At 48.5% G+C, this 10,342-nt stretch overlaps 1 long non-coding RNA gene across 2 annotated transcripts; it reads right to left on the bottom strand.

The window, feature by feature from the left end:
- Positions 1–3,371: 3,371 nt before the first annotated feature.
- LOC109704925 lies at positions 3,372–5,665 on the bottom strand. 2 transcript variants are annotated; one of them, XR_002214531.1, is made up of 6 exons: positions 5,606–5,665; positions 4,747–4,939; positions 4,593–4,650; positions 4,400–4,511; positions 4,230–4,317; positions 3,372–3,471 (listed from the first exon to the last, which is right to left on the bottom strand). It is a non-coding gene; the product is annotated as an uncharacterized LOC109704925 (long non-coding RNA). The 2 variants fall into 2 exon arrangements; XR_002214530.1 differs by lacking the exon at positions 5,606–5,665 and having other exon boundaries at positions 4,747–5,000.
- Positions 5,666–10,342: the final 4,677 nt, after the last annotated feature.

The following is a 10,342-nucleotide window of genomic DNA, read 5'->3' as shown; positions in this document are numbered from 1 at the left end:
TACAGCTCGGGTTCTGATCGTTTCCAAGTATGATTCAATCTCCTACTGAACGGGCAAACTTTATCACTTCACTCTACTCCACAATTAGCTACACGCGCTGCCCGTGTGAAGTCACCACCTCTTCCTCGTCGAAGTAAAAGCAGTCACCAAAGACCTTTCTGAATTCGTAGGAATAACACTCACCAATCCCTTCCGGGTGTCATTAATACCTCGATTAACCACCTGGGCTCAATCCAGTCGCTTATCCGTTCATTTCTTACTAAGTCAATTCGCGCATCTTCCGCACAAATATCAGCTTAACTGTCGACATAAGATTCAATTCTGATATCCTCAAGTTCATGAGCTTGGACTGCGTATAACTTGAACTTTTTGTCGAAGTTTTCTACTTCGTACTATTCGGCCTGTTTCCAATATGCTTACACTGTGTCTAATCAATAGCTTAGATATAGAAATCATTTACCTACTTTCTTTGGACAGGATCATGCTATAGCCCCCATATGATTCAGTCTTGAGTCCACTTGTCGTTAATTCCACAAACTCTATATCCTGTCCCCGATTTCTCCGTTCTCTTCACACGAATCGTGTTCATCCACGCGCAATACATTTCAGCTCCAACCCAAAGGAGATTCTCTTCTTTGTGTGTGTTCTATTTGAGGACATCTTCACCTTGGAGAAGGACAAGGTGAACTTGGCCGCGCATTGCTTCGAGAAGCGGGCGAGGACTTGGTGGAAGAGGGTCAAGCAAGACCGATCCCCGGAGCTTTCCCCCATCGATTAGGCGGAGTTCCGTAAGCTAATGTTCGCCGAGTACTTCCCCGACAGTGACAAGAGGAAGTTGCGGAAAGATTTCCGCAAGCTCAAGCAAGGCAACCGCACGGTTCGGGAGTACGAGCGGGAGTTCACCCATCTCCTGAGCTGCGTCCCGAACGTGGCGGCGACAGAGCAGGACCGGGCGGATTGTTTTGTTTGAGGACTACGGCCCCGAGTTTTCAGATTGGTGCATGCCTTCAAGTTTCACTCTCTGGCGGAGGCTTTAGACCGCGCGCTATGGGTCGAGCACGGGAACGCTTGCGAGCGTGAGGACCGTGAGGCGCTCGACAAGGATAAAGGCAGGAAGAGGCAGGGCGGTGGTTCGGGCGGTCAGTCTAGCTCTAAGAGGCCCCCGAAGTACCCACGCTCTCAGCCCAAGGGTCGTGGTGCTCAGCGATGTGTCTTCTGCGACGGAGACCACCGGCCGGGTGTTTGTGAGCAGCGCCGAGGGAGGTGCTTCAAGTGCGGGCAAGCAGGACATGTCATCCGCGACTGTCCTCAAGGAGGAGCTTCGCCCGCTTTGTCGACTGCTTCGGCTCCGGCGGTTCCAGCTCGCTATGGCTTGCCCCCTCCTGCAGCATCTACTGGGCGAGTGGCGACACCACGCCAACCAGAGCCTGCACGATGAGCGCCGAGCGGGAGGATGTATGCTGCACCCGTGCATGTTGAGGAGCCTTCAGAGGCTGGCGAGCGCAACGTTGTGGCAGGTATAATTTTGGTTAAAGGTGTTCGAGTTAGAGCTTTGTTTGATACCGGTGCATCACACTCTTTTATCAGTCGATCCTTCGCACAAGCACACGATATCGAGTATCGTCTGGGGGAGCACGTTTGGCATGTTGAGGGCCCCGGGCGATCCTTTATGGTTAGGGAGCGATGTTTGGCATGTCCAGTGCAAGTGAATGACTGGGTTATGCCGATCGACTTGTTTGTGCTCGAAAGGTTGAAGGAGTTTGACGTTATTTTGGGCATGGATTGACTCTCGAAGTACTATGTGTCGATTGATTGCCCGACTCGAGTTATTACATTTCGGGAGCCGGGTCTGGAGGAGTTCACTTACCGAGCTTGCAAGAGTTCGTGCTTCGCCGCGACGGTATCGGCGACTAGAGCGAGGAAGTTGGTGAACAGCGGTTGCGCAGCCTTTTTGGCGACCGTTGTGGAAATGGACCGAGTGGTTCCAACCCTCGAAGAGTTGGCGGTTGTGCGGGAGTTCCCCGACGTGTTTCCCACGGAGTTACCGGGTATGCCGCCGGATCGGGAGATCGAGTTCATGATTGACTTGGTTCCCGGGACAGCACAGATTTCTAAGACCCCGTATCGCATGGCGCCGGCCGAGTTGAGGGAGTTGAGAGATCAATTGCAGGATCTTCTCGACAAGGAATTCATTAGGCCGAGCGTTTCGCCGTGGGGTGCCCCGATTTTATTCGTGCGAAAGAAGGATGGATCTTTTCGACTCTGCGTGGATTACCGCGAGTTGAACAAGGTCACGGTGAAGAACAGGTACCTGCTACCCCGTATCGATGACCTGTTTGATCAGTTGCAGGGGTCGCAAGTGTATTCGAAGATTGACCTTCAGTCCGGCTACCACCAGTTAAAGATCAAGCCGGAAGATGTTCAGAAGACAGTGTTTCGCACGCGTTATGGACACTACGAGTTCACGGTGATGCCGTTTGGGCTCACAAATGCCACGGCATCGTTCATGAGCTTGATGAACCGAGTGTTCCAGGAGTGCTTGGACCGATTTGTCGTAGTCTTCATAGATGACATTTTGGTATCTTCGCGTAGCGACGAGGAGCACGAGGAGCATTTGCGCACGGTACTTCAGATTCTTCGGGAGAAGAAGTTGTACGCAAAGCTGAAGAAGTGCGACTTCTGACTCAGGGAGGTTGCATTTCTCGGGCATGTTATTTTCGAGGGCGGCGTTTCGGTCGACCCGAGGAAGGTTGAGGCTATTGAGAATTGGCCGCGCCCGACGAGTGTAGCTGAGGTTCGTAGCTTTGTGGGCCTAGCGGGTTATTATCGACAGTTTGTGGAGGGGTTCTCTAAGATTGTGACTCCTCTTACCCGTCTGACGCAAAAGGGCACCAGGTTCGTTTGGAGCGACGAGTGCGACCGGAGTTTTAAAGAGTTGAAGCAGAGGTTAACTTCGACTCCAGTGCTCGCCTTACCGGTGTAGGGGCAGGACTACGTTGTCTACAGTGATGCTTCTTATCTGGGCTTGGGGTGTGTGCTGATGCAGGGCGGGAAGGTTATTGCCTATGCATCCCGTCAGCTAAAGAGTTATGAAAAGAACTACCCCATTCAAGATTTAGAGTTGGCAGCGGTGATCTTTGCCTTGAAGCTCTGGAGGCATTATCTATATGGTGCTCATTGCGAGATCTACACCGACCACAAAAGCTTAAAATATTTGTTCACCCAGAAGGAGCTGAATTTGCGACAGCGGCGGTGGTTGGAGTTGCTTAAAGATTACGATGTTGATATTCTCTACCACCCTGGGAAGGCGAATGTAGTTGCCGATGCGCTTAGCCGGAAGTCTGTTGAAAACCTAGCTTTATGGGTTACCNCAACTAGAATCCACGTTTCGAACTGTGTCAAGAACAATCTTGCGCGTCTCGGTGTAAATAGAACTAGAACGGCTTCTACCGTAATTAGCGCGTCGTCGACCTGTCGGAAAGTCAATTTAGACTTTCGAGCATATGTAACTTTCATTTACATAAGAATAAAAGAGATTACATTGGTGTCATATTCTTATATTTTCCAAGTTAGCATTTCAATTCCAATTTGCTTGTGTGTATCCATTATCAACATACACCTTTATACCAGTTTAATGCTGATTTCAACATTAAGCTTAAATCTATTCCTCATGCTGCCACTCTCAGCATTACGTCTCTGCTTTACTAATCCTCTCTATGTATGAACATAGATACAAGGCACCAGCTAGGTTTATAGTACTCAACTAGAAGCTGAGCAATGCAGCTTTAGGCTTATCTTAGCTCAATTCATCATAAAATCCCAAAGTAACATACCTCTGTTACAAGTAATTGAACCTTAGTTCAACTTGAATCATGCTTATCTCGATTTATTGCTGAATTGGTGCCTTCTAAGCCTCAACATTAATAGTCTCCAATGCTGAAATTCTGCATTGGAGCATCACAAATTTAGCACCAATTCAGGTGCTCATTTTCAGCTTTAATTCCACACATCATATCTTAATTTGAAGCTCTCCTTCAGGCTTCTTTTCAGCTCACAATTGCAAAAGCTTCAGCTAATGCATCAAGAACTCACTCGAAGGATCAACTTCAACCAACTTCACAGTTTGGACAGCAAAGCTGCACCAATTCTGAAATTTCAGCATTCTAATCCTTTCAACTTAATCTTTGTATAGCTGTAATTAGTTCTTAGCTGAAGTTTACATCGATTACCTCAAATTCAGATTTCCTTTGCTGATTTCTGGCTCCCTGCTTCAGCAATTCACCAAGTTCCACAAGGATTGCAACTTCAGCTTCAACTCTGAATTTTCAGCAACTAATTCTTAAATGGATCCATTCTAAAGTGACCAACTTAGCTATAATCCAATCTGAAATGGACTTACTGTAAGTTGATGTTGAATAAACTTGTTCACTGCATCAACTGATCCTCTTCTTCATTAGATGCTGGATCAACTAGTTCACAGCTTCAAATGGCCCTCCTCATCATTTCGGCCACTACTAACAGTATAATGTTCAGGTAAGTATCCTCTCTAAAGCAATCTACTTGATCCTAATCAAGTATTAGAACAAGATTACCTTAATCAGATGCTAAATTGCTTGCTCACTGCACAATCAGTCCACACTTGTATTTCGGCTGCATCAACAGCAAGAATTTCAGCATCTAACTCTTCTTTAAGGTAGTCAACTCAATTATAATTAGATATGAACTCAACTTATCTTTATCTGATACCTGAACGCGAGAAATCCACATCCCGCACTTTCCCGAGAACCGCGACCCGCGCTCGTGCCAATTGATGCCGAAAACGTCTTTTCGGCGATATCTTTGCGTAGGCTCGACGGATTACCGAACCGACTTCGCCAACGCGTTTCTTTTACCCTCAATTTGGTTTGTACGCAGTCAATTTCGCATTAGGACTCCTATCCTGCAAAAGTGCATTATCGAGGTCAAAATTCATTAAACCCGTTTCTATGCAATTCAACTTAGTTTCCATCTCTCTCTTTCTTAATTCTTTCTTTTTCTTTCTTTTCTTCCTTTCTTTCTTTTCTTTCTTTCTTTCTTTTCTTTTCTTTCCTGCTGCTGCTACTAGCTGCAGCTGCAGCTGCTGACTGCTGTAGCTGTTGCTGCTGCTTGCACTGCTGCCGTTGCTGCTTGCACTGCTGCTGCTGCTGCTGCTCAGTTGATGCTGGTGCCACTGCTGCTGCTGTTGCTGGCAGCAGCTGCTGCTACTGTAGCAGCTTACTGCTGCTACTGTAGCAGCTTACTGCTGCTGCTGCTGTTATTACAGTAGCTATTGCTACTGCTGCTAACTGCTCCTGATGCTACTGCTGCTGTTCCTGCTATTAGCTGCTACTGCTGCTACTCATGCTACTGCTGCTGCTGTGAGCTACTGCTGCTGCTGCTGTTCCTGCTCACAGCAGCAGTAAGGGCTGCTGCTGCTACTCTTGCTGTTGCTCTTGTTTGCAGCAGCAGCAAGGGCTACTGCTGCTGCTGCTCTAACTTGCAGCAGCTGCAAAAGCTGTTGCTGCTGCTGTTTTCAGCAGCAGGGAAAAAGGATGAGGGGGAGAGGATTAAAAACTCGAATTCTCACCTTTCCTCTTTTTCTTCTACTTCTTCTTCTTCTTCTTCTTCTTATTCTCTTCTCTTTCCCTCTCTCTTTTCTCTTTCTCTCTCTCTACGTATGGAAGGGAAAGGCAGGGGATAAGGATGGAGGGCTCCTTGCAGGCTGGTTTAGTGGAATTCCACTAAGCCATGCAATTTTACCAAAATGCCCTCGACTTATACTCCGTTTCGTCACATGGATTAGATACCTTTCGCAGTCTCTTCCAAAAGTCCGATTGAGCTGAAACTTGACAGGCATGTTCGATTTTACTTAACAAGTCCAAAGAAATTTTAACATTTCAGTTCCGACCCCATTTGGTCACTGCGAACTGTACCGAACTGAAATCTTTATCCGATAGCTCTCGGATTCAATTTCTCTCTCTACGGGTGTCCGAATAATCTGAAACTTTAAATCTAGCCTTATGAACATATTCCTGACATATCCTTTAATTTTCATAATTTTCTGACACTGTACATTTTCTGCTAATTTCTTAGTCCTATTCTCTACAGAAAATTTCAATTCTTCTGTTTTCGCTCCGATTCCAAGACGAGTCATTCCAGACTTATATCTCACACCCTTAAGTCCAATCAAATGGTATCTCACATCAAATTATAATACTTTGCTCACTTTAATTCTCTTAATCAAAGTTAGCGTCGGAATCTGACAATTTTCTTTACATTTCGTTTCGCGCCCAATTTGCGCCGAAACACTTATTTATCTCCAGAATTCATTCTCACGCGTCCAAAATCACTTGGGGAAGATGTCCAACTAGCTCCATCCTCACTTTGATCTAGGGGATCAAAGTTGACATCGCAACTCCAAGATACCATATATTACATGATGATTGGGTACTTGAGACGTTGACTATACTTACTTGCCATTTGTGCTCATTCGCACATGCTTGTGAGGGTCGCTCCCTACAAGCCGGCACTCCGGAGTTAGCCTTCGCAACTACGTTCGCTCGTGCGGTATTGAGAAGCCTACGGGGTCGAGTGGAACAGACACATTCCAAGAGTAGGGAAGCCTACGGGGTCGAGTGGAACAGACACATTCCAAGAGTAGGGATGTTGGGCTACCATAGGCACTTAGGCGGCACAAGCTGGACTACCTTTGGTGGGTCCCTAATTGGAAATGGAAATCGACACAGAGTTGAGAATGAATGATCACTACTAGATAGGCTTAGTAGTTGGATTACTTGACATGCTCATGACATAGCATTGGGATATATAGTATACTTGCCTGTTCTATTCATTGCATCATAGTATACTGGATTGCTTTGATAGAGATTACTCCTTATGCATTGACATATTGCATTATGAGGTTTACTTGTTTATTCTGTTGAGGCATAATAGTATGCATTGGACTTATTAACTTATGATAGCGTAGATGTACATCACCATGACATCATGCTTATTTGAGACATAGTAGTATAGCATTTCATTTATGCTTTCTTTCAGCAGTTTTTATACTCGCTTTTTATTGCCTATTATTACTGCCGTTCCTTACCCTTATTTTTTGGGGCCTAGTGGTGCATTGAGCTGAGGTTAGTAATTGCTCACTGGGAACTATAAATTATAGTTCTTACGCCCTCTGTTTTATGTTTTCTTTCAGAGCCTTCCACGCCGGGAGAGGCTAGGGACCGTGGGAAGGGCGTTGCTTCGAGTTAGCCCTTCAGCGAGTGACGAGTTTTAGGTGGTCTACCTCTTGATGTATTTCATTTTGGAGAGTTGAGAGCTGTACCAGTGTACTAGAGACCACCCTTTTATGTATCTCTGAGACAGATTTTGTACTACTTTATGGTTACTTTTGTTGTGTAGTTATGTTTCTTTTACTCTGGTTTAGATGATAGAAATTTACTTGCTATGATATCATTAGTTGTTATTATTCTATTTGTCCTATTTCTTGCTTTTATTTTCGCTGTTGATATAGACGTCTTATATGTGTTGACATATGGCGGGTCTGGGCACGCTACCGGGAGGGCCTCTGCCGGTCCCGGGGCGTGACAGATTAGTTTGGTATCAGAGCCTAGGGTTGAGTCTTAGGGGACCTAGCAAACCTTAGGCCAGTTGGACTATAGGAAATAAGTCCGTGAGAGACGAGGTCTAATTGAATTGTTAGCGAAAGTATTTCAATTGGGTTCATGATAACTCTAAAAAGTTAGAGTTTGATCGGAGTGTATGGCTCCTAACTTCGCGGAGGGTTACGTTGGCGGCCGACAACGTAACATCGGGAGTTAGTAGTGAAGGACACTTCCTTACTTTCGCATGATTTGGGGTTTTATCTTCTTGAGCGGGGATGCGATAGCGTGGGTTGCTAACTTGTGCTTTTATGTTTGTAGTGGCGATGCCGATTACACGCTCCCGGTCTGCCGGGACGGATGATGCGGCACACCCCGAGGAGGTCGAGACCTCCGCTACTTCCGGATCTAGTGAGGTCCATGACTTGAGGGCCCAGCTTGCGGTTCTCACTGATCTGTTGGCACAGCAGACGGCAGCGGCGCAGCGACAGGCTGAGGTGGCTCAGCGGCAGGAGGCGCGGATGAAGCATCTTGAGGACCTCCTACTTCAGCAGGCAGCAGCTTCGAGGGAGACCCAGGGTCCCACACCGCCAGCACCCGTGGTGGACGTCGCACCGAGGGCGCAGTCCCCTGCGCCCAGTTCTTCACGTGCGGCACCGGCGACCGCACCTCGGGAGGAGGTGGCTGCGGCACTACTGGTTCAGAGACCAGCGACAAGGGCGGCATTCCCCATGATGGCTGAGGGAGCCGAGCGAGATCGGCTCATGGACCGCCTCGGTGAGTTCTGGAGGTGCAGCCCAAGGACGTTTGATGGCGAGAACGTCGACCACTGGATTGTTGAGAAGTGGTTGATGCACATGAAGAAGCTATTTCGAGATACCTTTGTGGAGGAGCGGGATAGAGTGCGGCTCGCCACTCACTTTCTTGACGGTGAGGCCTATCGTTGGTGGTTGGACATCCAGGACAACCCCAACACCGACTTGACAGCGATTTCCTGGGGGAGGTTCAAGGAGCTGCTTCTGGCGCACTACTTCCCGACAAGTGCAAAGAGGAAAATGGAGCAGGATTTGCGCAGCTTGCGCTAGGACGAGCGGTCAGTGGCCGAGTACGAGAGGGAGTTTTCCCGGCTACTTCACTGTGTGCCTTTTGTGGTGCAGGATGACGAGGACAAGGCCCGCATTTTCGAGCGTGGATTGCGGCCTTCGATCTTTCGGTTGGTGCAGTCCTCTAACCTCCAAACCTACAGGGAGGTTGTGGACCGTGCACTCATTGTGGAGGCTGGAGCGGCAGACCTTCAGGAGCGACGCGAGGCCCTAGACAAGGGCAAAGCCAAGAGGCCAGCGGCTGAGGGTGCGAGCCAGACGCACTCACGGAGGCCGCCAAGGCATCCCAGCAGCCGGAGCCAGTCGCGAGGACGTGGCCAGTCTACTCAGCGAGGAGGACCCGATCGTCGCCAGGCTCCCTGTTGCGTGATCTGTGGCGGTCCTCACTACCCGCGGCAGTGTTCACGCAGCCGGGGCAGGTGCTTCTTGTGTGGCCAGGAGGGCCACTTCCAGTCGGACTGCCCGAGGGGTTCAGCGCCAGCGCCATCTTCGGCATCTGCACCAGCATCGCCAGGCCCCAGTCAGGGGACATCTTCTGCGCATCACCAGGCAGGACGGCCGCCAGTTCAGCGGCAGGCGGAGGGGTCACGACAGGCCCCGAGCGGGCGTATGTATGCGGCCCAGACTGAGGAGGCAGCGGCAGCCGAGAATGTGGTCGCAGGTATCATTTTACTTCATGGTATTCGAGTTAGAGTTTTATTTGATACTGGTGGATCGCATTCATTCGTAGACCGGCTGTTTGCCGAGTTGCATGGCATCCCACTTATATCCTTATTGCATCCGGGACGAGTTGTTATACCCGACCATTCCTTGGACATTCGGGAGTTTTGCCCTAGTTGCCCTGTTCGAGTCGGAGATTGGATCATGCCCATGGACTTGCTAGCTTTGCATAAACTCGGGGAGTATGATGTTGTGTTGGGCATGGATTGGTTGACTATGTACTACGCCACAATTGATTGCAAGAATCGAACTGTGACGTTTAGAGAGCCGGGGTAGGCAGAGGTTGTGTACCGAGGATGCCAGAGTTCGCTGTTTGCGATGACGATTAGCTCCTCTCGAGCTAGGGAGTTGATTAGTAGAGGCTGCGTAGCCTACTTGGCTACTGTTGTGTTGCGGGGTGAGGATGACGCCCCTAGAATTGAGGATATCCCCATAGTGCGGGAATTTGGAGATGTGTTTCCAGCGGAGCTTCCAGGCATGCCACCTGATAAGGAGATTGAGTTTGTAGTGGATCTCGTTCCCGGGACTACCCCAATCTCAAAGGCACCCTATAGGATGGCACCAGCAGAATTGAGAGAGCTGAAGGCACAGCTGCAGGATCTTCTGGACAAGGATTTTGTACGACCGAGTGTGTCGCCTTGGGGAATACCGGTCCTGTTCGTCAAGAAGAAGGATGGATCACTTCGCTTATGCGTGGATTATCGTGAACTTAATAAAGTCACGATCAAGAATAAGTATCCATTACCGAGAATTGATGATCTATTTGATCAGCTTCAGGGATCTTGCGCATATTCCAAGATTGACTTGCAGTCGGGATATCACCAGTTGAAAATCAAGCCTGAGGATGTGTCAAAGACGGCTTTTAGAACACGGTATGGACATTAT

The sequence above is a fragment of the Ananas comosus genome, unplaced genomic scaffold (genome assembly GCF_001540865.1).
Source record: "Ananas comosus cultivar F153 unplaced genomic scaffold, ASM154086v1, whole genome shotgun sequence".
NCBI lineage: Eukaryota > Viridiplantae > Streptophyta > Magnoliopsida > Poales > Bromeliaceae > Ananas > Ananas comosus.
Note: the sequence above shows the minus strand (reverse complement) of the source record. Positions and strands in the feature narration are given on the sequence as shown.